Raw genomic sequence first — 27,600 nt, 5'->3', positions numbered from 1 at the left:
AATACAAAGTTCCATGGTGAATGGGTCATAATCCATCTATTATTCTCACATTATGGAAAGAAAGTAAGCCTGGAGTTTTTGACTAAATATCGTAGAATTAAGTGGCTATTTGAGAAAACATACCTATGGATAAATAGATGGTAAAATGCATATTAACTACAGCACATAATTATGTAGTACATAATCAGCTCTGTGGTTGTTACAGGCCAAACAATAGCAGACAAGTAGGTGTGCATTTAGAATGAACTGTGTTATTCAAAGTTCTAAGACTCTGATGCACTTAGAAATGAGTGTTTCACATGCTACTCACTGCTAGAAGCTAAGAATGTGTTCCAATTCCCTGAAGATTCAGCCTTTTACAATGGGAAATGCAGCGGAAGCTGCACTTTCATAGATCTACTACAGTGACAATTCACCCTACAGCTATTTTAACAGTCATTTTACATTTTCTTTGGTAAGACAAACCTAACACATTTCCCCTCTTATTTGACTTTAAATTCTACTTTAAAGTTGGGATTCCTGGTCTGCCACTGACACTGGTTCTCATGATGCTACCTTTTCTAGAAGAAACTTTACGTTGGTTCCTGTGTTTCTTCCTCTTGCTTTTCACATAGTATAATCGTGTCCATTGAGAACGGGCAGGATCTGTCACCTGCTCCTAATAGCATTTGGCAATGATTGGATTTTGCTCTGCTGATTAGCATCTTTATGTAAGACTCCATATTGCCATCAGACTGAGGACAGAGGTTCTGCATCTCACTTGTTGACTATGAAAAAGCAAAATGCCATTTGTAAGAGCGCCTAGCCAAGAGTCAACAGAAAGATGGAGCCTTTTGTCTTACAAATAGAAGCAAATGAACTCAACTTCCAGCCAAGCCTTCAGTTGAGAATTAAGTTCTAATACATATACATTATTTGCATTTGGAAAATGCAAATAAAATCCATTCCAATATTTATCCATAAATTGGAAGACAATCAATGTGTGTGCTGAACTGTTAAGTTTGTGGCAATATTTCACACAGCATAGAAAACTAACACACTTCTTCAACACATACTTGGCTAATAAACATGGACTATGTACTATGAGTGAATTACTACTTATACTACTGGAGAAGTCTACAAAAGAGATAAGTCCACGAACTCAAGGAAGCTTCAGTGGGTAATTACTAATAAAAGTGGCTCAATATTCAAATGGGTAAGACACTCAAGTTTCACAAAGGCAACAGACTACGTCTAATGACTTGTCTACTTTAAGCAGTATGTGATTGAAACAGACTCTACCAAAAATTTTACAGAATGGTACAGATTTTTAAAAAAAATCAATATCTATCAAAGTTAGGTGCCCTATTATGTATTTTTACCATTCTTCCATCAAGAATATGGAATTGACACCATTATTTGCCATGTGAGGGTACAGATACTTGCCAGACGTCTTCTAATGTCATATATAATTGTCCCCAACACTTTGTAAACCCCTGCACTGCTGAAAGAAAATCTACAATTTCTTGGTATTCACTATTGATTAGCCTAACAATCTAAAAAGTTCCTATCAAATTTATTTCTATCACATAGTTGCTTGAAGTTTAAAGTGAATCACATATATATATTTGCCAGGCTTTAGTATTATTGCATGATTATCAAAAATATGGGCATTGTAGACTGTAGCAGCTCCCCAGGGTATACTTGAATGGAACTCATGGAGAAGTCTCCTTGTCAACATTGCTTCTATCATAAGCAGCTCAGCAATGAAGTCATTTATTCCCTTCATAATGGGTCTCTAAGGCCTAAAACTGTCAATGTGTAAGCTGGGGTTTCTAGGCAGAATGATTCCTTTGCCAGGTGCCTCTTGCTGTTGAGACCCGACTCATTCTGAATGCTTCTGTATTTCTGGACTCTTGGCTGCTGTACTTCTGTCCCATGATGCCATCCAATCCTCATAATCAGTAGCAGTTACCAATAATGAACATTTTTCAATAGCAAAGAAATTGTAAGCTTTTTGTAGAAGCCCCAGAGGAACAATAACTCTCTTTGGAAATAAACGAGTAGTAATGCAAAACAAACAACTGTTTGGTCCATTGCTATTACCTCATTTCTCTCTGGAAGCATTTATTGTTTGACTTGCATGAATCAAGCTGATGTTTTTAAATAAGACTCCTCCATAATTCCAAGATAATGCTTGGTTCTCACAATCTAGGCTGGAAATGTGTCTATGTTGCACAATTCGGATTCCTTCTCTTGTTTACAAATCCAAATGGTCTCAATAATAAACATCCCTGCTTTAAGCCATGCCCTAAAAAATGTCATCTAAAATCTCACCTTCCCCTTCTAAATATTTCTACATAGTAAGTCCAGTTTTATAAAAGTATAAAGGATACATATGTGATTACTTAGAATGAATAAGATCACAATCAGTTCAAAAGATAGTACTGCTTGTCCAGATATTCTTTGGAATAATCCAAAGAGGAAATAAGTGTGTTTATCTGTGGTAACAACAAAACAGCAGTGTGGAAATCTAGTTAACTTGATTGTCATCTTTATCAAGTGGTATATTTACATTGTAGACAATCTGAGGAAGCAGGAGTCTATATTATTATGGTAGCACAATGGAAACGTATTTCTAAACATATTTCACCTCCTGTTTCTTAAGCAAGATGATGACCTAAAATGCCCACTCTGGATAGCCATAGATTATGTAAGTTGTAAACATGTCTTAACACATTTAAAGCTAAATTATTTCTACTTTTTAACATTGCTTATTTTAAAAATAAAACAGATTATTTCATTAAAATCTCATTTCAGATTCTAAATATACATGTACATAAACTTGTGCATGTATGAGTAACTAGAAGTGATATGAAGCAATATAAAGAGGATTATTTATTGACTTTTGTTCAACAATGTTCTTATTTAGGGATAATTTGTCAAGAAAGGATAAAAAGGGCTTATTTTAATGATGCTAACAAAAAACAATGAACCAAAATTAATCAACAAATCATGCAGGAACATACTTTAATTATTTTTCTATCAGCTGCTTATTTCTTTCTAAAAGAAGTTGAAGACACCAGTTCAAAGAAACTGCTCAATGTGTATTTGCATTTAACATTACCTTCTGCCCTGACAACAGCAGGTATACTTAGATTAATTCAGATGAACCATCCTTGGCGGGGTGGGGAGGGGAGGAACAACAGACAGGCAAGAACAACAACAACAAAGTCTCCGTTGTTTGCTGCAGAGGAAAGGGATGACAATAGACAGAAGTGCAGTATCTGAGATTCTCTTTTCCAAAGTAGCACAGGGATGCAGAAGAATTGGGTTCTTCATGCATATAAAGCAGACCATGAAGAAGCTGTTCAGTGTCCGAGGAGACAAAGGGTGCTGCGTGTCTCCCACAGGACTGTCCAAACACAACTCTGAGAATGCCTCAGTTTCTTTCATCAGTCCTCACCTTAGTTACGGAGTTGTGAACAGCTTCAACATTTGTCTTTCATTAAATATTTCCTCACAATACTGTGGAGAAAATCCTTGTGATAATTCCCGCCCAGACATGTGCACTGAAAATATTACATTGGGCTAGGTGTTGTGGTGCGATGGGTTAAGTTACTGCTTGACACATCTGCATCCTGCAAGCAAGTGCCTGAGATTCCTGATTCTACTTCTGATGCAGCTTCATGCTAATGCATATCCTGGGAAGCCACAGGTACTGGCCCAAGTATATATGCTCCCACCACCCATGTGGGAGACTCAAAAGGAGTTTGAGACCTTGGCTTCAGTTTTGCTCAGCCCCAGCTACTCTGCACGTTTGTTGAGTGAATCAGTGGATGGAAGTTGGATTTTTTCAATTTCTCTCTTTTCCTCCCTTCTTATCTCTCTCTCTCTCACACACACACTTCATTCTGCCTTTGAAAAATATAAATAAGGAAATTAAAAGGAAAGCATCGCATTCCACTAACAAAGGTAATGTGTGAATTGTGGAAAGAATTCTGGGATCCATTCTCAGCTTCTCTGCTTTTTCATTTGTGTCACCAAGGTCGTTTTATGAAGTTTTTTCTGAGAGTCGTTTGAAAAATGGGGACACTCAGATCATCTTTACCTACTAATCTAATTGCAAAACTTTCAAAAAGAGATAAATCTGAACCACAAATGCAACCATTTAGAGTACTTTGTGGTCATTTGTGTGGCTCAGAAGACTTTGGACAGGAATTTGCTGGGAAGTGTAACCCAAACCTCCCCATCTGATAACTACTTCAAATGCCATAGTGATCCTGTGAGCATTTTGCTCATTTTAAAAATGAAAATGTTGAAGCCCAAGGGTATTAAGTGACTCCTATTGTTGTTGCATGGATTTCACTGGTGTTCTGGAAAGAGTTAATAGGTGCTGTCTATTCTGCTGCTATTGAACTTTGCTCTATGATTGTGAAAATAATGGATGATGGACTAGTACTAGTGATAGCTTTATACATAATGGATCAGAAGTAACCAAACTTTTTCAGTTTTTCCCTCAAGGCACTTGAACAGTAAGAGTTCTTCTGTTGTGACAATGAAGGATCAACTAGCAATAACCACCTAAAACCAATGAATAACAGCAACTTCCCCATAGAGAAGTGCTGCCATACAGAAAGTTTTGCTTATTTGCATCTTTATGCCAATAAAAGGGAGGTTGTCTTACTGAAGTTTTGTGGTTTCTGCTTTGATATAGAAAAAGTCTTGTCTGTAGTTTTTGTGGTATATCTGTGCCTTGTAATTGAGATCCGCGTTGCTGTTAACCTTTCCTTTGCCAGCACATAGCAATTACTGGCTAACTGCAGGGTAATTCTGGAGCTTTGTGTTACTGAATGTGAGAGTAATTTGAACTGTTCTGACTGTAAATTTGAATTGTTTAACATATGCTTTCTGTGGATTAGAAATACATTTTAAAGACTTTTTTCACCTCCCTGAAGGCATGATTTTCCCTGTTTTGAAAGTCAAGCGATTTCATGAGTATAGGAACTTTTGAATATCAGTAAGATTTAAAATAAATCAAGAATCATTTGCTTCATTTAAAAATGACTTAAATTGGGCATAAAGTAAGATTCTCAGAAACATCAATTACTCGCATGATAACTAGAATTTTTCTTGTTCAATGAAATAAACAAAAGACTCAGTGAGGTATGTTTGAACCATTCAGGTTCCAATTTTAATTAACTAAATTGTCAAACTAAATGGCAAAAAATAGAAATGGAAATTTCTCCTCTTAGCATACATAATTACTCTTTTCTTTCTCCCTTTTTCTTGAGTCCTGTTTATTGTGTATTTTGTGTCTACCTTATTAGTTTCCAATCTTCACTCTTATTAGTTTCTAATCTTCACTCTTATTAGTTTCCGATCTTCACTTTTTCCTCTTAATTTGTTCTACCTAGTTTCAATGAACTATCTGTAGTCTAGTTGCTAATTGAAGTTATTTATTCTCTTCGTTATAAAAACCAGACTTCTTTATTACTTTTATTAATTTCAATTTTCCCATTACTTTCTCTTAGACCATTTACCCACTTTTTTTCCTACTCCATTAACCAAGCAGGCACTCCTGTCAACATCTCATAGGTCTGATTCCAAACCTGGGTGGCTGACATGTTGTCCAGTATCTCTCAGGTTAATAAAATCATGTTTCCGCACATGGTAGAGTTGGAAAAGCAAATCAATTGTTGATTGACCTACTTTGTTGGTGACTAAGAGATCCGAAAATTACAATGAGAGCGATTAATATGTTGTAAAAATTTACCATGTGAAAATTATTTCACATTTACTCTTGAATACTTGAGTATTGGAATGTCTTTCCATCTAACATGTCTTTTATGCCTTCCTGTCACATACAGAATTCATGTAGGTCTTTCATACTACAAAACATCTGAAAATACTAGGTTCCCTTTCATGCCTCCTATTTCATAATAAAAGTGCAAATACTTTAGCAAAGAAGCTACAATATATAGTAGTAAAGAAATACTACCAAGCAATAAAACAAAGAATATGTGAAAGTCAAGAAAAATCCAATCCACAGCACATTTTAAATCTTACTTGTTCTTAGATCCCACGGTGCACAACAGACGTCTCTCTAAAAATGAAAAAAAATGTGACAACAATTAAAATGTGTAAATGATGCTATTAAAATACTGCTCATTTAGAAGAAGGATGCTTATACTATTTAGCTGGTGGAAAATGTCAATTTTCAACAAGAAGTAAAATTAGTTGTATTTTGACATTTTCTTTTCTCCTGTTGTAAAGAACAATTCAAAATTATCCTTTTTAAAGCAAGAGGCAAAAACATACTATGATTTTTCTAGAAGAATAGTAGTTTTAAAAATATTAATTCTCCCTCATAAATGAAATCATACACATTATGACAGATATTAATATAAGGATCATCAAACATCAAATAAAAACAAATGAGGACTGAAAAAGTTTACAAAACATTCTTACAATGGGAACTAGTACTTGCACTGCAAAATTTTGTCAGGTTTTGGTTCTTGGTAGGCACCTTGAAAATCTACTGATTTAACAACACAGACTCAAGATACACAGATTCCCTACGTGTGATGATTAGTTTAAATTAAAGAAACAAAGCTAAGTTTGAAATTGATTGATTGAAAGGGAGATTTGTTAAGATATTAATTAAAGCCTTAAATTTTATTATTATCATAGTTTTTATTAGGGTTGATAAAAATATAAGTCAGTTCATGTCTGGAGTTTCCCAATTTACAACATTCAAAAAACTTTAAAAACATGCAAGCAATTTCCAAATGATATTTACTAAATTTGCTCACTCTCCCATTTTCCCCTCCATTTTGGAAAAGTGGAAAGAGTAAAATTCAGACTCTGCGAACCGTTTATATAGGTGGCGGTACTAATCTATCCCTATGAATTTCTAGAAAATGTCAATTGATTTTGAATGGTATAAAGAATACTTCTGTCTGCAGACATGGAAGAGGGAAAGCATAAGGAAGCATTAAGTGGGTCACAAAATACACTTTGGAGTTCAATGGACATATTTCTTCTTTTGATTGTGATAATGACTTTACAGGTGTGAAAATGTACCCAAATTCAGAAAATTGTCTAATTTAACATGTGCTGTAAATATCAGTTTTACGTGAATGAAGCCCTGAAAAAGAAGTGAAAGAGAATGAAATAAATGTTTTATGGAGCGCATGAAGTGTAAGAATATTAGTGAAGACTGGAATCATTGCAACTTTTTGTTTTAAAAGATTATCTGGTTGGGCCTAGGGTGATGGCTCAGTGGCTAAATCCTTGCCTTCCAAGTGCCTGTACCCTATATTGGTGCTGGTTCATGTCCTGGCTGCTTCACTTCCTTCCAGCTCCCTGCTTGTGGCCTGGGAAAGCAATAGAGGACAGCGCAAACCTTCGGAACCTGTGCCTGTGTGGGAGACCCAGAAGAGGCTCCGGGCTCCTGGCTTTGGATGGGTTCAGCTCTGGCCATTGAGGCCACTTGGGGAATGAATCAGCAGATGGAAGAGCTTTCTCTTTGTCTCTCCTTCTTTCTGTATTTCTGCCTTCCCAATAAAAATTAATATATCTTCAAGAAAAAGATTGTCTGATTGTGGTAAAATGACTAGGGTAAGGATTGTGTGATTAGAGGTGAAGACGAAATGGAGGATGCTGAAATGATTTATGACATGGTGAGTAGCTAGAAAGAAAAGGCTGGCCAAGGAGATGGATATAAATTTGAGGCAGAATAAGAAATATAAAATTGCCATGTTTCTGGCTTGTACAACTAATTGGATGTGCGGTGCTTCTGATTTTAGGTGTTGCTGAAGTTTAGAATGAAGACAAGGTTTGAGGGTGGCAGAACTATTGTGAATTGAGACATGCCTGTGAGACAACTCTGGAAGTGTCGATAGATACAGATTTTGTAACATTCATATAAGTTTTATCACATAAATAAATTTGAAAATTGTCAGCATAAGCATGAGAACAAATAATTGACATGAAATGGAGTCAAAAGTCATTGGGTGGAAATAAAATAATCCTTAGATATGATCCTTAGAAGATGTATCTATTTGGATGTTTATATCTTATTGATTCCCTCAATAACAAAACAGAAATAAAAAAGGATTTTATGAACTGGAGAATAATTGTAATGATTCCATTCTATTTAGAGACTACTTAAAAAATATCTCTAGTGAGTTTGAAAGAGAGAAAGAGAGAGACAGAGACCTTCTAACAACTAGTTCTTTCCCCTAGATTGCTTCAATGGTCGGAATGAGGCCAGACTAAAGCCAGGAGCTTCTTCTGAATCTCCCATCAAGATGACAGTGGGTCAAGCACTTGGGTCATTTTTACTGCTTTTCTGAGGCTATTAGCAGAGAGATGTATTGGAAATGGAACAGCTGGATCATGAACCAGTGCACATAAAGGATGCCAGCATCACAGGGGGTGGGGACTTAGCCTGCTACCCCACAATGCTGGCCCCAGAGACTTACCCCTGTGTATGTGTAACAATGTAATATGTAAGTTAGAAGTATAAATATGTTATTTTGGCAATTCACTTAGTTTTACTACTGGTTAAGATTTAAATGATTTTCAAAAACCTTTGTTTTTTATGATTTTATTGTTTTATTCTTATTTCTCATCATACATTTATTATGTATATGGCTTCTCCCTTCCCACCCTTTTCTTTCTCCCCTGCTCCCTCTCCATTGTTCCCTGTGTTTTACAATAATACAGTCTTTCAGCTACAGTCTTGACTCAAGCTTTCTGCTCTTTACATTTGTCATGATGTTGTAGTTATAAGCAATGGTTCAGAGTCTGGACTATCTCTTTTATTAGGGAGTAGAGATGCTTACTGCAGTTCTCTTTCCAAGCATCCTTGTCTTCATTATACCGTCCATTTATAAGATAGTGAGCGTATACTTGTTCATATACATACATATATATATAGTTTCATATTTTGGATGAAAATTGTCTTATGCCAGAGAGAAAATACGATATTTGTCCTTTGGGGATTGGTTCAGACAATTGAAAATTCATAAACCATATGACCCAACAATCCCACTGTTAGGATTATATCTAGAAGAAGTGATGCCTACATATGAGAAATCAAGCTGCATTCTTATATTCATAGCTGCTAAATCCGCAACAGCAAACACATGGAAACAACCTAGATGCCCATCGAAAGAGAACTGGATAAACAAACAGTGGCACATGTACAATGTGCAATACTACTCAGCCATTAAAAAGAATGAAATTATACCATTTGCAACATTGTGGTCCCACCTGGTGACCATCATGTTTTTAAGCCAATCTCAAAAGCCTTCAGATATTTAGCCCATTTAAAGGACATTAACCATGCCACCTAAAGGACATCTCTTAAATAAATCTAATACATATTTTGTTATATATATATATATATATATATATATATATATATATATATCCTTTTTACATCAAAATATACAAGTACTACAGCACTTTCAAAAACATATTCACAGAAGTAATCATTATTTGCAGAGCCTGAGTGTTGTTAATCAAATATGGAAAAAAATGTAATTTTATTACCGGGGTATACTGGGTTCTTTAAGGCATCGCTCAGCTTGGGAATAATCCAGTCATGCACATTGCCTTTTTTCCTTTGATTTTGACTACTATAACTGTGTGAACTAAATTGTTTTTTCATTTTAAAGAAGAAATTGTAGAAACAGTTTCCTAGGATTTGAGTGGGAATAAATGAGATTAACTTGTATTAAATTCCCTGTACAACAGTACTACACATAGTACTACAGAATGTGCAAATAACACCAATGCAATACCAGTAATAATGCACACATCATAGCTAAACATAGCACATACTATTACTCGGAATAGTAAGTGAAGTGAATTTCTGTACTGAATTTCATTTCATTGAGATTTTTTCAAGTCATTAAGGTCTATAAATAAATAATATCAACATGCCATATTTTGTTCAACAAACTAAATAAAATGCACCTTTTTTAAAGCCTTTTTTTTTACTTTGCACTATTTGGTCAATGTGAATTTTTGGCACATACAATAGTAAACGTAGGATTTTCCTACAATATATTATCTGGATGAGAAAGTAATTTCGAAGTATGTCTCAGGTATCAGTCCTGTTCCTCTTTTACACTTAGTTTCTTTTTAAATCTTGTAATTCACTTTTTGTATTCTTTGTTATTCCTCACTTAAATTGTCTCACATTCAATTATCATTAAACCATTAAAACAATTTTATCATGGGTTTTATTTTTCTTTTCATAAAATAATATATATTTCTGCCAGCTGTGGGCAACGGCCTAGGTTGCATCATACCTAAGCAAGTGTTACACTGCTAGGAGATAAGGAGCTACTAACTGACAGGCAGTTTAAGCCTGGTTAATGTTAAATCTGTGTTAACCATAATAACATGCCAGCATAGTCACCTAGCCTATTTTTTTTTTAAACTTTTTCCCTAAAGATATGTTGAGGGGGTGTTGAGTTGGTGAACTTCAGGGGCAAGGTGTCCAGTGGGCCCTGCGTCCTTCGGCTTGCCTGTGCAGTGGGTGCTGGGTCCATGAGCCTCTGGGGTCCTATGGGGCCCTGGTTGGGTAGCCTGGAACACCGATGGCACTGGGGGAGGCCCACTGGCTACATGGTGGGGTGCTTGTTGGGACTTGGTATGTTGGGTTACATGCATCTGAGGAATGGCACAAGTGGTGGTGTGAGGGGACTTGAGGGCTCATGTCAAGAATTGGTGGTCTGATGATAGAGTACATGTATCAGAACTGGTCCTCCTTAGTGGAAAAGTTGGAGCAGTGGATAGCTGCTCCAGGTGCACATGAAGGATCTGGCAGTCCACTGGGGCTTGCAGAGGACAGGAGGACAGAGGGAGCAGGGCAGAACAGATTAAACAACTACTCGAACCAAGCAATGACAGTAAGTTTCTGGGCAAATGGAGACACTAAGGTTGACTATGTTAGCCAACGGACATTGGAAGGATTTCCTCACCCTTGTATTGGCAAAGTTGACAGCATTTCAGAACTATTGAAACCACTTAAGCAGAACCCTTAGAACATGTTCCACATTGAGGACTCTGGGCTGATATCAGGTGGCCATTCCCCATCCCTGGGTACTGGGGCAATTGGGAAGCTGGGTGTGGCTTTTCCCCTTTATCTCTTCTTTCCTCCAGAAACAGAAAGAAGAAAAAGAAAATTTGGCCACAGTGGTATCACCCACTTTCCCCCAAGCCTTGATACTTCTCACCCGGATTAATTATGTAAACATCATAAAAAATAAATTAAAGAATAGGTATTTCATTTTTGTAAGCTAATATTTACTATTGAACAATTATAAAACACATTGAAGAAAAAATGAAAATGAAAGCCATTTACGATACTATCAGAGATATTTATAATGACTTTTCCTTATATAGTCTCACTGTATATACTCACTACATATGTATATGCATTTACATAATTTTTATAGTTTGTTGATGGTGAAATGTTCCCATTTTCAATTTGTTTGAATATTTTGTTATTTTCCTACAGCATTGTTAGGTGCTGCACAGCTATCTTAAATGTTAATTCTACAAAAGGAACATAATTTGTTAGATTCATCAAAGAAAACTACTGTTGGTTCTTTTCATTTGTATAGGTCACTCTGTAACAAACCTCCTTGGTGGTATAAATTTGAGTGAATAATGATTAATTCCACAGGATGAACGGCAAGACACCTGCATGCCAGTGTATGAAATTACAAAATTTATAACTCCTGTTGACCAATTGTACTCCACAAAGGTTATCACATTCAACACTTTTACCAAGGAAGTGTGAGGCCCAACCTCCCTGCCTTGCAGCTACCAGAATGTATTATTGTTTTTGATTTCTTGCCAATGTGGCATATACAATTCTACATGTGAGGCAGGTGTTTGGCATAGAAGTGAAGTTGTCAGTCCGGATGCCCACATTCCGTATATGAGGATGTGTGCTTTGAGATCTTGCTGCTTCACTCTGCCCCGGCTTTCCTCCCGATGTGCACCCAGGAGGCAGAGGTGATGGTGCAAGTCTTTGAGGCCCTGCTGCCCATGTGCCACAACTGGATTGAGTTCCAGGATCTCGGCTTCTGCCTGGCACAGTCTCAACTATTCTGGGCATTTGGGAAGTAAACTAGGGAATGGGACATCACTCTTGGTCTCTTTGACTTTCAAATAAAATTAAAATAGATGACATTTTAAAGTATGTCTTAAATTGTCTGAATATATATTTCTTGGGTTATCAGTTATGTTGAAAAGTGTTTTTTTTTTAATTTGTTTTAATTAATTTCTCAATTGCTCCTTTTGCTGATATGGGTGCAATAGTTTTTATATCCACTGAGCAGGAAAGTTTGCTCCACTTAATTTTTCATTCAGAACTGTGTAAGCTGAACCAATTCAGCTGTCTATAGGATTGGATATCATTTCTTGTTGCTAATATCTTGTCCTCTTCAGCAATATTTTCCTCATAGGATGGCCTGCGATGGAGAGATTCAAATTTAACATCATCTTGTAACTTGCAATGAGTTATCCATTTGTAAAACGTGAATTTTTAGGAAAAACAGTTCCTTCCCAAATTTTCTTAAGACATTAGCAATATCACTGTTCTTTCATCCAAACTTCATTATAAATTTTACCTTTGCTCTTTTTTCAATGTTAACATAACATATTTATTTCCCAGATAGGGGCCCTTTTTATGCTTCTTTTCTTATGTCATTATAAATTAGATTTATTTATTTACTTGAAATCAGAGTTCCAGAGAGCGAGGGAGAGACATAGAAATAAAGATCTTCTGTCTGCTGGTTCGTTTAACAGATGGTTGCAACAGTTCCGGACAGGCCAGACCAAAAACAGGAGCCAAGAGCTTTCTCCAGGTCTCCCACAGAGGTAAAGGGGCCAAAGCACTTGCGCCTTCTTTTGTTGCTTTCTAGGTTAACAGAGAGCTGGTCTGAGGAGGAGCAGCTAATATTCAAATCAACGTCCATATGGAATGCTGGCATTGGACACACCCATTTAACCCACTATGTAATTATGTAACATTGTAACACGCTGGCATGGCCAAGAGTTCTTTTTTTCTTTTGTTAGTTTTTCTTTCTTTGTTTCTTTCTTTGTTTCTTTCTTTGTTTCTTTCTTTGTTTCTTTCTTTGTTTCTTTCTTTTCTTTCTTTTCTTTTCTTTTCTTTTCTTTTCTTTTCTTTCTTTCTTTCTTTCTTTCTTTCTTTTCTTTCTTTCTTTCTTTCTTTCTTTCTTTCTTTCTTTCTTCCTTCCTTCCTTCCTTTCTTTCTTTCTTTCTTTCTTTCTTTCTTTCTTTCTTTCTTTCTTTCTTTCTTTCTTTCTTTCTTTCCTTCCTTCCTTCCTTCCTTCCTTCCTTCCTTCCTTCCTTCCTTCCTTCCTTCTTTCTTTCCTTCTTCCTCTTATTTTTTTTTTTTTTCGATAATCTTACTTAGTTGATTAGGGTACAAAGGGTCAAGGGCTACAGGAAAGTGGGTAAGACCATTGTTTCCACGCTAATATCATTTTTTTTCACCTGCCCCACCCAGCCTCCCACTCATCCCAGGTCCCTGATGTGGGGCATACTCTGAGGGTCCTGCTCAAGCAGTTTTGACAGTTCAACAGTTCTGGGTTGCTGCCAATCTCGCAGTTCCAAGCACAATGAAATCTCTTCAGAATCCACTGGCTGACATAGTTTTATCACATTTGGAGTTCTGAGATCAGCGGTTAAGTTGGAGGGATCTCCAAAGAAACTTCATCTAAGATGATTCCAGACCTGATTCTTGTGTGTGCTTGCCAGTATGGGGTCCGGCAATGTCTGTTGCCCCAATTGGCTTATGCACATCCTGGTCAGTGCAATTACTGGGTCAGTTCTGTTTCCAGCCCTGTCTTCCACATGAACCAATGGGTGTTGCAGTCCAGCCTGATCCTGCCCACTTCATACTTGGTCCTCATGCAAACCAGTGGGAGCAGCAGCTTATTTTGGGGCAATTCCCCATAACCCCCACCAGGCCTGCCCCCTACCCCAGTTCCCATGCTTGCCACTATGTACTGCAGACTTGTTCAGTCTGTCCCACATCCCATTTGCTCTCATACATGTCAATGGGCATTGAAGCATAGTTCAACCCAACCAACCCTACTATCCAGTGCACACACATTCTGGTGGGTGCCTTTCTGTCTAGCCATCCCTGCCCCTGTCCTGGTTTTCATGCTCTCCAAGGGTAGAGGTAACTCAAGAGGGAGGTGCCCACTATTTCCCTTCTAGGCCACTCCCACTCCCTGGTTATGCACTCTCCAGGTGGTTCTGGAGTTTGACTTGACAGATTTAGCCCCCCGTGCCAGCCTCCACCCTCTGATGCTCTGGCAGAGCCCAACCAACCCTCACTCACTCTAAGTTTTGCTGCACCAGTCAATCAGCCCAACCTGGCTTTTCCATGATCTAGCTCACATGAGGCCCACAGATGTAGCCCTGCCTGGTCTGGTCTGCCCCCATTCCAACTCACGCTCTCCAGTGGGAGTGACTGTCCAGCAGGGGAGCCCACATTCCCCCTACTGGGTTTGCCCCCTCCCTCCCTGGTTTGCACATATACTGTTTGGGCAATGCGGCTACATCTTGTATGGATCACCTCACTTTGGCATTCTGTAATGTGCACTGGTTTGTGTTGTGACTGAACTTGGCCCCACCACACATTCTGGTGCTCGGATTCACCAGTAGGTGATGTGAACTGGTTCAGTTTGGTCTGCCCCTGACCTATGCCAAATGTATGCCAGTGGGTATCTTTCTCTGGCCTGGTCTGGATTGCTTCCCATTGTGGTTCCTGCGTTCACCTGCAGGGACTGTGTCCAACAGATGAGCCTCCTAAGATTTATCAGAACCTTTCCTTATGCCAGATCCGGTGCATACTGGTTGGTCCATGGACCAGCCCTATTTAGTTCACCTCTTGTCCTGGCAGGAACAGCGGCCCCTCCTTGCTGGCCTTCAATCAAATCCAGTTCTTACTGTTGGATGTTTCAGCCCAGCCAAGGCTTGTCCATACCCTGACACTGCTCACACATGGCTCTGTAGGGGCAGAGACCCTGCTTTGTCCATCCTACATCTACCCAGGTTCTTTGGAGCACCAGATGGTGCTGGTGTCTAGCCCTGCTTGGTGTACCCAGCCCCAGTTCACACTTGTGCCAAAGGAGATTGCAGCCATATCCAGACAAGAACACAGCCCCCACTCTGGCCCCTGCACTCTCCCATGGGAACCCCAACCCAGCAAGGGTGTACTCTTATAGCTCTCCAACTGAGTCTATTCCCAGCCTTAGATTAGGTGCATGCCAGTGGTTGCTCTGACCCAGTTGGCTTAGCCCCTCACCTGTCTCAGCCTTTGCCTTTGATGCTGTGGCCTAGCATCCCTGGCTCATGCAGACCAGTTGGTGTAAGAACTTAGTTTGGCATAACCTGAGCTCCATCCTGATTTCTGTTCTTCCTTGTGAGTTGAGGTTTGCTCAGCCCTGCCCAGTCCACCCCCTTCCAGTTGCAGCTTGGCCCATCCCACATCCTGTATTAGGATGCACATGCAGATGCTGCTGCCTTGACCTGTCCAGACTGTTGTCGGTTCCTTTACCCATAAGTGATGGCAGGTTACATGGTCACACCTAGCTCAGCCCATCACCAGCTCAGCTCACAGGGTTGGACCCACACTTCCCCCACAGAATCTATCCTGGAACCTGGTTCTCTCGCGTGTTGGTTAGTGTCTTGACCCTACCAAGTGTGACCCATCCTCTGTTCCACCACTCAATCGGGTACTGGTACCTAGTCCTGCCAGACAGTCCCCCAACCATAGCTTTCTTGTGGACTGGTATGTGGCAGTCAGTGATGCTCTATGCTAACAGCCATCTCAGGATTCCTAATTGGGCTGGTGAATCAGTCTGGGCAAATAGATCTTATGGACTCTCTCATCCAAACCACCAGGTCTCAGTCCCCATGCTTACCAGAAAATTCCGTGACCCTGTTGCTGGGAATCACCAAGAATCCATCCCTCACCTACACTCACACTGGCCTTATCCATGGATATCCCTAGGCAGCAATTACCTATCCTAAAAACCCCAGAGCTCGCCACCAGGCAACCTGCAGGCACAGCCCGGCAGCACTTGGTGTGCTGGTCGCCAAAAGCCTAAGACTTGGTCACTGCCTGGTGGCAGTGACTTTGGCCTGAATCCCCAGCATTGGGTCATTTTGGCTGGAGCACCCCCCACAGCTACCACACTGCAGGGGGCTCCTTTTGCACCAACTCCACGGCTGAACACTGCCCAAACTCTTCCTGCCACAAGATGACAGTGGCTGAGTAGAGTCAGGGCCTTAATCCAGATTTTTTTTTTTTAAATTGGAAAGGCAGAATTAAAGAAAGGAGAGACAAAGTTCTTCCAGGTGCTGGTTCACTCCCCAAGTGGCCACAATGGCTAGAGCTGAGCCAATCCAAAGCCAAGAGTCAAGAGCCTCTTCTGGGTCTCACACATGGGTACAGTGCCCTAAGGCTATGGGCCATCCTATACTGCTTTCCCAGGCCACAGGCAAGGAGCTGGAAGGGGAGTGGAGTGCTAGGACATAAACTGGCACCCATATGGGATCCTGGCACATGCATGGTGAGGACTTCAGCCACTAGGCTGCTGCACTGGGCCACAGATCAGTTTTTTTTTTTTTTCCAAAGTGATATCTCATCCTTGTTAATGCCTCAAGCTGGGTTTTTCTCAGAAATGTTACAACTTAAGCATCAGCTGATTTTAGTACAAACATGTCTGAAATTTGTTTTTGAATTTTATTTTTACAACTGGCATTTTTCTTGATCCTTTTCATAACTGATATTTGCCTAGTTATCTACTTTGGGAATTATTTCTATGGCTACATGTAATAGCTTTACATGTATTAAGTGTTTTAAACTATTAATGCAAAGATTTGATTAAGTAGGCTAATGATGACTTCAACATTTCCCAAGAATTTGTGCTAAGAATCAGCCTAAAACCAAAAAGAAATAATTGATTTCCGTTTCTTATCTTTGAGCATTTTCTAGTCTTGTGTTTTGATTTCAGTACTGAAAAAGCATTTACAGGTTCAGTAGCTTTCTTTGGGAGTAGAATTTGTGAAGAACAAACTGTCTTATTTTAACAAAAGGTATAACTAACATACGTTTTTATAGAATTTTTTTTCTTAACCTGCCCTCTGACTCAAAATTCTCTTATTTAGGCTGGCTTCTGCTACTCATGTAATTCAGTCTTAGCAAGCTCCCATTCTGCTCCCCCAAATCAAGCTTCAATTGACTTTCTTGGAGCAAATCTTCCCTTCCAGAATTTTGCCTCCTGAACTTCTGTTTGCCTTCTTGAGCCTTAACTGCTTGAATGACTATTTCTTTCTCTCATTTATAGCTTTTCCCCTTGACTGGATATTCCAGGCTCTACCCTTGGCTCTGGCACTTGTAAAATCTGGTGCTCTTCACATTATTATTTCAGATTGCACCTTAGCTTTTCTGCACAACATTAGTGCTTATCCTGAATTTTGTCCAACCCATTTACTACCTGTCTCCTCCACTTTCCCAGTTGGATTTACCAAAGTGTAACTGTCAGTCAATAAAGAATTTGTTTCCCTACATGGCATTCTTTGTTTGTGTTTAAATTAACAGTAACTTTATTTATCAGTAGCATGAATAGATATTCAACCCATATATTTTCAGGTTAAGTTTTTACCCATTTGATAGTAACTCTTATGTGAGGAACAAATCCTTAAAATACATATATACCCATTATGATGCTTAATTTTGTTTGTAATCATTCAAAAATATTAAAACTACTCATCATAGTAGTAATTTTTTAATGCTGACTCTTGTAAGTATTGCATATTTTGGACTTTAGTGTCAGTTTATTTTTTTTAAATAAGGCCGAGTAATAGAGAAAGAAGTGGAAGAAGGGAGAGGAGGGGAAAGCGATGTGGAAAGGAAGAGGGGGAGAGAGAGACATACACACACATACACAGAGAGAGAAAGAGAGAGAGAGAGAAAGAGAGAGAGACAGAAGTGGCCAGAGTTGAGTTAGGCTGAGGCTGGAAGCCTGGACCTCCATTCAGGGCTCCCACGTGTACGGTGGGAACTCAGGTACTGGGGCGATCATGTGCTGCCTCCTAGGTGCATTAGAAAAGTAAATCAGAAGCAAGGCAGGAATCAGTTCCAAGCAGGCAGATAAAAGATATGGATTTTCCAAACAGCAGCTTAACTGTCCGTGCTGTGGTGCTTGCCCAGTGTTAGTCTTACAGGAAGAATGCAATAAAGGTTTGATATTGGGCTTTCAACCAGTTTTTGCTAATGCCAGCTACTCTACTGTGCATTCGTACCATGAAATGTTCAAGTTTCAAGAGGTGTTAATAAAATTAGAATACATCTTGAAAGTAGTATGACATATCATGGAGTTAATAAAGGTTGTAGGAGTAATTGTATAGTCCTATAAAATGCTTGGTGATGGTGAAGTTTGTAATTTGGGGTTACCAAATTACAGGTGACACTTATTTTCCAATTTAATAATACATGCTGTGTTATATTTCACCTACATTTTTGTAATATGTTATTGGGAAACTCCCTTGAAATTAACCACCATGTGGCTTGTTAACTGTTTCCATCTAATATCAAGTAGTAGTAACTTTTACACCAGTCCCCTGTGATATAGGAAATTATTAGCTTCATTCAGCTTTTCACCCCCTACACCAGGACTCATTACTTCAATCTGTAATTCTTTATGTGGAATTACATCTAGGGTTTCTTGTGTATGCAAACATATAACCTATCATTGCATTTGCCATTCTCTAACAAAGTCCTTACTCAGTCTTTAAACACATCCACAGAGTAATTGTGCAAAACCTCCTTACCACAAATTCATGCTGCCGACCACTTATCAAATCACTTTTTCCAATATGCTTTTTTTAAATCAAATCTTCTAAATATGTTTCTGAGAATTCCTCCATACTGATACTGTAATCAGGCAATATTTGTTGGAGCTCACTAAATTTAATTTTCCATAATACTATTATACTTACTCTATCTCAGATATCAATATTCTCATCACTGCATATACAGATAAATTGCAAAGTAAAAATTACACAAGTTTCACTTGTCTTTCCATTTAATGTGAACTACCTTTTCTTCTGATGTTTATCCTTCTAAAACAAGAAGTGTTACATTTAGAAAATAAATCTTTATTAAATTCTGTAAAGTTAAGTTCACAATGAGATTAGATAAGTATATATGCTATTGTAGGCAACTGGCAAATTATATAAATGGTTGCTTAAAATCTATTTATTCATCTACAATATAAAACCATATTATCATTACTTCACCAATAACTATTTCCTGTGTCTACTCTGTCTTCAAGACACTAGTGTTCGTCTCATGTATTAATTGTGATAGTACTTGGTACCTGATGAGATGAGATCATGGCCTTGTGGTAACCAGGGAATGTTTCTTAGGAAAATCAATATTTAAGTCTAATTACTTTGAAAAATAGAGGAGATAAAGGCAAAAGCATTAATAGAAAGTGGGAATGGGAAGCAAAAGACATAGTTTAGGATTTCCTTGTTGAATTTAGCCAGCACTGGCTACATATGGCTAGCTTTGAATTGAGTCCAATAGTTTCAAAAACAACGTATAAACCATTTTATTATAAAATTTAATCATTAATCACATCAGAATGGTCATATGTGGAATGCTGTGGTTAAAACTGTAATATTGCTATGAAGATTAATTTCAATATTTCCTTTTATATTCTGTATGTGGCTAACAAAAAATCTTAAATTACATGTAAATTCACATTTGTCACTTCCATTATACTTTTATTGAACAACCTCATGCTATTGAATAACTGTAAGTGGGTTAGGGTTATTAAATATGTATTTCAAAGCAAAACAATCACATTAAAAAGAATTGACTGGTTAGGAGAAGATGGTAGAAATAGTACCAAGAATAACCTATTCAAACAACAGCTCCTGAAATGCCAATGGCTGGATGAGGCAGACAGGCAATGCAGAGTGTGTGTTCACATACCCTTTTAGTGCCTGGCTACTCTGACTCAATAAAATATACTGTAGATTGTTCATAGTGCCAGAGGCATTATAAAAGAAGGCTTTGATAATAATTAACTCTACTAACTAGGTACAGACATAGCAATAAGGAAGAATCAAATATGTTTGATATTATACATTTAGAAGACAGCAAGAATGAGAATGGAATTTGGTGAGGGACCTCACCTGGTGGGAAGAAGGTCATAGCCTTGAAACCCCTTGTAGCGGCAGACTGTTGCTGCTGAATCTCTCAATGAAGTGAATAATGTGAGGAAAAAGCAGATGGATGGGTTTAACATAATGCTGAAATATCCATGTGCAGAGTGTTTAAAAATTAGGTAAAATGGCTGTGGAATTTGGAGGGCTGGGAGAGATATGGCTAAACCGAAGATGGGGATTTGATAATCATGTTGATAGGATTGAATGTAGAGGTCAAGGGTGACAGTACAACTTCAGGTGGTGATTTTTTTTTTTTACTGTTTAGATGCAGAGCCAAGAATTACACCCTTAGGAATACTGACATTCATGACTGGGTTAGGATGTTCTAGATGACAAATTACTAAGTCACGGAAATGGGAAGAGAACAGACACTGTGGAATTATGTAGCCTTTGGCAGAAAAACATATGAAGGAGAAAGAACGAGCCAGAGTAAATGTCTGAAGACACACATGAGAGAATGTAGATGGCGTTTTATGATTTATTATCAAAATGTTCCCTGGCAGGAACACAACTCTCTATGAAATCTAGGGAGCACCAGATGTTCCATGCTCTGTCTTACTGCTTCGGATCACTTAGGCTATGCTGGCCAGGTGTGTTTGTCCTATTCTCATTCTCTAGTAAGTACATCTACTCCATAAACTTTATCCTACAGAGTGTCAGATCTGTTGTTTCCCGTAACATTTAATACTTGTATCCTCAAGCAGCACTTATTAGAGACTAACATTACTATATTTTATATATATCAAATTTTTTATTTGAAAGTTATTCATTTTATACTCCATCTGGCTGTCTCTCTAGAATCGCCCTTAATGCTTAAGTTGCCCCATGCATAGAGGAAAGAGAGCCAATAAAATTATTCAGGGCTAAGGCTAACAGATATAACTGACCTGGGCTGGTGAGTTACAGCTCTCCTAGCAAGTCATACTTCTTTACTGATTTAAAAAATAAAATGATTTACTGATTTAAAAATTAAAAAAATAACCAGTTCTTAATCACTGTTTTTCCAGGGCCTTTACTATTGTTTAATAGTAGAATTAATATTTTCTCATTTAAAAAAGAGCCAAATTATCTAGAAGGGTATAAAAGTGAATCCAATATACAACCTATGGCTGTGGTTGATATCTTTATAAATACTTGCCCACCCTAATTTCTATATTTAACTGTAAGATACTTCAGCAATGGATGTGCTATTACTTCCCTTACCAATACTTGTATTCTTAATACTTAGATGTTCTTTGTTCCAGAAGGACTGTTAACACACCCTTGTTTAATAAACATACAAATTAATAAAAGTGTGAATTCCTTCTTGAAGGATTTTATTGACTGAGTGGTGAAGAGAAAAAGAACTCGAGCACAAAAAGGAAGGAGGTTCCTGACAAAGAAACACTCAGATGAAACTGGTAGAAGGCTCTAAGGAGAGGCTGGCTTTGAGCAAAACCCGAAGGATAGAACTGGAGGATTAAATAGGGCAATTTACAAGGGGAATGCATACCTATTGGTCCTGTACAAATGGTTTTAATTCTTATTCCTTCATTAAGGAAAAACAGCCATATCTCCATGTCTGGTTAGTTCTTATTTGAACTCCTATAATCTTATTTTTCCTTTACAAAAAGCTTCTTACCTCCACAAAAGTGCCTTACAATATATAGCCACTCAGTCCAGTTTTATTTTAGGGACCATGACATTTTTGCCTCCGGCTTTGCGTGAGGGTCTGTGGGTTGTAGGCGATGAGGAAAGAGCAGCTCCAGCTGCCAGAGTCCAGCAAAGCCCCTAAAAATGATGACTGCATCCATTGCTACCAAAAACGACACTCTGAAAGTGATCTTTTTGAAACGAGCCTTGCAAATAGCAATAGTTTCTCAAAGCAGCAGTTGTTTTTCATGGTGTTGCATGGCTGTCTCCGTGCTGACACAGCTCTCAGCAGTGGCACAAGCCTGCCTTTGACCCACTAAGAATATTTCCCAACAATATGAAGAATATTATACAAAATCAGAGAGGTTTTAATGCACTGCTGTAGATGAAAAGAGAAGTTGTAAAGCAAAAACAGTGACAAGGGAAGTGGGCATATAATGACTGTCCTTTGTCTCTGGGCCTCAGGGTCATAGGCAATGTTCTGTACCTCTAGGTGATACTCTAAAAAAGGGGGCGGGATCTTCGTGAGAAGTGACTAGTAGGAAAAAATAAGTTATGATTGAAAGGCTGTGACATTTTCTGCATATACAATTGGCTATACATGTACGAATTTGGCTGGTAGGAGGAAGTTACCTAGAGTATTATGTGTGTGCTATATATTTGTGTGTGCTAGCTTTTGTGTTCTACCATACTAAGCTTTTGAATCAAATCACTCCAGGTTCAAATTCCTGCAAATATAGCTTATATTAATGACTTCTAAGGGTTATCCTGAAGATCCTGAATCATGTCAGTAAGCTTAGTTGGTTTGTTATCAAAGTTTACCATCTTCTTTCCTAGCCTCCTTTTCTTATCGTTTTGCATGTACCCTAGGCAAACATTGCTAGAAGAGACTTCAGGCCAGCAGGTCCACTTGGTATTACTGGAATGTGGGCCACAGCAGTTTTCCTTGAAAAGATGGCAATAATCATCTACCATCTGCAGCATTCACGAACATACTTATCCTTTTAATAATGGAGATGAATCTGCATGCTGAGATGGGCAGCTTTACCCTTTCTCTCTTGATATTCAGCTCTCATTTGGCTCAATTGGTATGGTGCATCCATGGCCATTACACCCAATCTGGCAGTAATCAAGTCCAAGTTTTACACAAATTGTCCCCTTTCCAAGGATGTGCCAGTATATAGACAATATCTCACCCAAACTTGTACAGCCAAGGAGGCAGAGGATGCAGAACTGGCTGATTTTTTCCAAGATATGAGGAAAAGGAATGATGGGTTCAGATTACAATCACAATTTCTGCTGCTCAGCTCAGAGTTTTCCAATCATTCCCAAGCTTCCTACAAAGAGGCATCTTCTCAGCTTTGCCAGAAGAACTTGCAGTCATAGTAAAGCCAAATGCCACATACAAGGCCAACCACAAGAGATGTATACAAGAGATGTATCACGACACGGTTCTGACTGTGAATACCTTTTGAAAGAGTAAAGATAGTCAGAAGGTTATTTTCCCTTCTTTGATTATATTTCTGAAGACAGTCTTGTTTAAACATCTCTTCTCCCTCTCCTCCCCTGCCTGTTTTCTCTTAGGTTAGGGTAGCTGTCCAGGTGGTCTCTTTCAACGACTGCTCTATCTCTGCATGAAACTCCCTGACTATTTGCTGTGGAGTCTGTGGTATGCAAATTGACTAGAGTCAGTCCTACCTGATTTTCTAAAGTGCCTCTACTGTAACAATTCTACCACCTGTAATAACCCATTGAATCAAACAATGGGATTGATTACATTCACTTTGGGGAATGCTCCATTAGTTTTATCCGAATAAAATCTGCAAAATAGGGCCCAATTTGGAGTAAGTAGTGTACAAAATTGTCCAGAAAGCACAATAGAGATAAGCTTGAAAAATCTTCAACATTACTCTTTAGCCACAGGGAATATTGAGCAAACGGAATTTTAGTTACAAGTCACATGAAAGAAAACAACAGCATGCTTAAGTAAGTATTGTATAGTCTCAGCATTGACAGAACTCTCTTATTGCACCTTGTCCTTTGGGACACAGGAATAGACTACCAATGAATCCTAGAATCTTTTAGAGCTGCTAGAAATCTGTATTTTTAATTCTGAAGTTGAAAAGAACTAACTGTTATGAATATTGGAATGGACTCCCAGCCTTTCCACTCACTAGCTGAGATCACATTGGCTAACCCTTATAATCTTGGGTTTCTAATATTTAATTTGGGTTTTAAATACTTGCCCTACCGGTCTTCCAAGGTTGTTGTGAGAATCAAATGAAACCAAGCACTAAAGTTACTTGATTGCTTAAGTATATTACAAATGTGGGGTATTGTCCAAGGTAGTTTGTTTTCCTTTCTCAGAAAGGAGTCTATAAGAGCTGAGTCAGTGCCTAGGTTGGCCTTCTCCTGATTTAACTCATATACAGTGGCTGCAGGTGATCAGACCCTGCAGGCAAATCAAGCTGTGTTCATCAAAGCCCTGCCCTCCGCTATGCACTGGTTTTTGTGTCTTAGAGAAATTTATTCAATTTTCCAGAATTATCTGTAAGATCAGGACAGAAATACTACCCACATCACAGGGTTACTGTGAGAATCAGCAATGCAGGACATGAAATAGCAACATCATGGAATTCATGCTACCAATTATCATTAGCAGAAGATAATTGCAACAAGCAGAAATAGTTGCAGAATGTTTTACATGAGGAATCTCTGAGGATCAGTGAGAGGCCTGATGTGGCGATGCAGGCAACAGGACCTCGAGTGGGGGATACGAGCTTTCGGGATCATCATTGGATATTTATAGTCATAGTGCCTAGCACAGAGTCTGGCATGTGTTTTGGCCCTCAGTGAATGTGACTGTGTGTTAAGAAGGGAACTATTTGGCTTGTGCAAGGATATTTGCAGTGAAAAACAGAAGGCTTAATTTCTTCTGAAAATAACAAGCGATTTCTCTCCCCTTTTGTCTGAATATGTACTGCAGAAATCTTTCTCTTTTTAAAATACATCTTTTTAGAAATGAAATTAGCTTTTGCAATTGTTGTTATCTAGAAATTTCTTTCTCCAAGACCCAAGAATCCTCTCTTTGAAATATAAATATCAAAGCAGAGAGTATACTTCTCCACAGTTTCAATTGGAGGGTACTAACTTCAGTAGATCCCATAGTCCTAGTGCTTAAATCTGTATAAATGAAGTACATGAAGTCTGTTCTCTTTATACAAATAAATAAAAAACAATAAACCATAAATGGTTGCCTCTCAAAACTGATAAAATTAATATGATCTTTCATGCATCTAATGATTTCTTCCACCAAAACTAACTTACATTTGTATTCCATTTCTCATGTGTTTTTTGGAGAAACCTGTCTACATGTGACCAATGTGTCAAGTCTACTTTTTGGACCTGGTTACTGTCTGTGCTGGAAACACATATTTCTTTCTATGTGTACAACCTTTAGTAACTTCCTGTGATGTACAACACCTTTTGGCTTTATATTTATGCAACAATAAAGATGTTTCCTTACCACTTTTGTGAAGAGGATCTCTGAGTTGAGAGAAAAATATGTGTGTATTTACCCAACATTTGCTAAGCACAGCAGAGCACTGGTTTCCCACTCTAAATGGTGTTGGATGGCCCTGGGGAGACAACGGCTGGCAGGAATTTATACAAACCCAAGTCTGCTCACGTCTGTAGTAGCCAGCAACTCCACTTTTCTAGGATTCTGCATTCAAAATCTGTCAGGGTTTTATTAAATTAGACATAGACAATGCTGGGATTCTTGGTCCTTTTAAAACTAATTTCATACCTATTTTAATAATAAATCTGTTGAACAGATTAAGCAAGAAGCTCTGAGGATATGTGAATTTGTTCTTACCCTACTAAAGGAGATTGGGTGTTTGAAGATTAATGGTGCCAGTTTAAATGTTAACATTCTTCAGGTTTTTTTCCATGTAACCACAGACAATCGCCCAATGTGACTATCTCCTTTTAAACTTAACTAGATTATTTTTCTTTTGAGTAAGATTTAAAAGTTCTAGTTGACTTACTAAAAATATATTTTCCTTCTGCCAAAGTCCCAATAAATTAATCACAAATTATCATTGGCCTCTGGCTAGACTGCCCTCGTTGCTTATGTTTTCTGAAAATTGAAAAACTGTTGGTGATTTGTATGGAAAATAAGATTTCAAAGATACTTTCTAAACAATGGAATAAATAAGTAATGCTCTGCTAAACAGATGTAAAACAACTGATCCAATTCAACTAAAAGAAGCAAATGAAGGTAGGGAGATAAAAGGGAAATGATTATTTTGTTTTGAAGAATCTAACTGTTGCAATTAAGAGATACCTAAGCACACATGCTAGTTAGTCTGATACTGAATGGGATTCTGAAACAGAAAAAGGACATTAAGTGAAAACTAAGGGGATCTGAGTGGACTTCAGTTAATACTAATGTATTAACAGGGAATTGTTAAGTGGATTGATAGATGTTAATAGTAGAAGAAGTTGGGGAGATATGTGGAAGTTATATGGCAGGAAAAGAGAATAAATAGCTTGGAGAAAGAATCTAGGTAAAAAAATCTGAACATTTATTATTTGTTTATATGTTCAGAGGGCTGTCACATGTCCATTCACTTTGTACTGAAAACAAAACTATGTTTCCGTGCTGTATTTCATTCCTGTGAGTCTTTATTTCCTGTCCCTTTTCCACTGTGCATATGTATTCTGTTGATAAGATCCCACCATTCCTCTTGGTTGAACTTGTCCACAATTTGACAACAATGAAACAAAGCCTATCCCAAAACTTTAGATCTCTGATATTTTTTCATAATTAAAAAAAACTAAGATGCTTGCAATTTTTCTTAAAAATGAAAGCCTCAATTGATCTGAACACTAATACACAAAGACTGATCCACAGAGCAATCTATAAATTTTGTACAAGGTTAAAATAAAATCTCATTTACAAAATGATATACTGCCTTCATAAATCTGTTAATTGCAGGAAGTAACATGCCCTGTGCCTTGCATATGGAATAAAGCGCATGTTCAAGCAGGAGAGTGTCGAAAGAGGTCTTAGTCTTCTCCATTTTTCAGATTTACCTGAAGTTTCTTAACTTACCTGTCACTCCATTTTATAAAGAATACAAGGATGGATTAAAATAAAATTCAAAACTAAACATAGGCAATGGTTTGTTTTAGTAAATTTTGTAAATTTAGTAAATAACAACTTTAGTAATCAAACTACAAAATTGTTTTCTCCAAAGTTAACTTTTCAGAGTTACTGAGCAATACAAATATGACAAAAGGCAATGCCAGTCTTCCCAGGCATATAGCGTGTTTACATGGTATAATGTCAGAACCCTGAGGAATGATCCCTGTCCAAAAATTACTGTCTTAACCACTAACTGAATTCTAAATGTCTCTATTAAGAGACTTCAATATTACTATATTATTAAAGGCTTACACTGAAAAATATACTTGGACTGAATCCCTTCTCTCTCTCTCTTTTTCTCTTCTTTGAAAGATTTAATAGAAGGAGAATCATTACTTAAAATGGCTACATGGAAATTCGAAGATCATCAGAGGAATACCCATTCAAATAAGCTGCAATGGTGGGATAAATCAGCTTTTCACCTTAATGAAATCCCTAACAGGCCTCATGTCAGGGACCCTGTG

At 38.0% G+C, this 27,600-nt stretch overlaps 1 protein-coding gene across 1 annotated transcript in view; it reads right to left on the bottom strand.

Annotated features, from left to right (window-relative positions):
- PTPRD (protein tyrosine phosphatase receptor type D) overlaps positions 1-27,600 on the bottom strand; it is a 1,483,320-nt gene that overhangs the window by 647,040 nt on the left and 808,680 nt on the right. Inside the window, exon 7 of the mRNA XM_058672196.1 lies at positions 6,049-6,085. The gene's annotated coding sequence lies outside the window, so the exon portion shown is untranslated. The remainder of the gene's footprint in view (positions 1-6,048; positions 6,086-27,600) is intronic.

The sequence above is a fragment of the Ochotona princeps genome, chromosome 14, assembly GCF_030435755.1.
Source record: "Ochotona princeps isolate mOchPri1 chromosome 14, mOchPri1.hap1, whole genome shotgun sequence".
Taxonomy (NCBI): Eukaryota; Metazoa; Chordata; class Mammalia; order Lagomorpha; family Ochotonidae; genus Ochotona; species Ochotona princeps.
The sequence above is the reverse complement of the archived record's forward strand: the minus strand, read 5'-3'. Positions and strand labels throughout refer to the sequence as shown.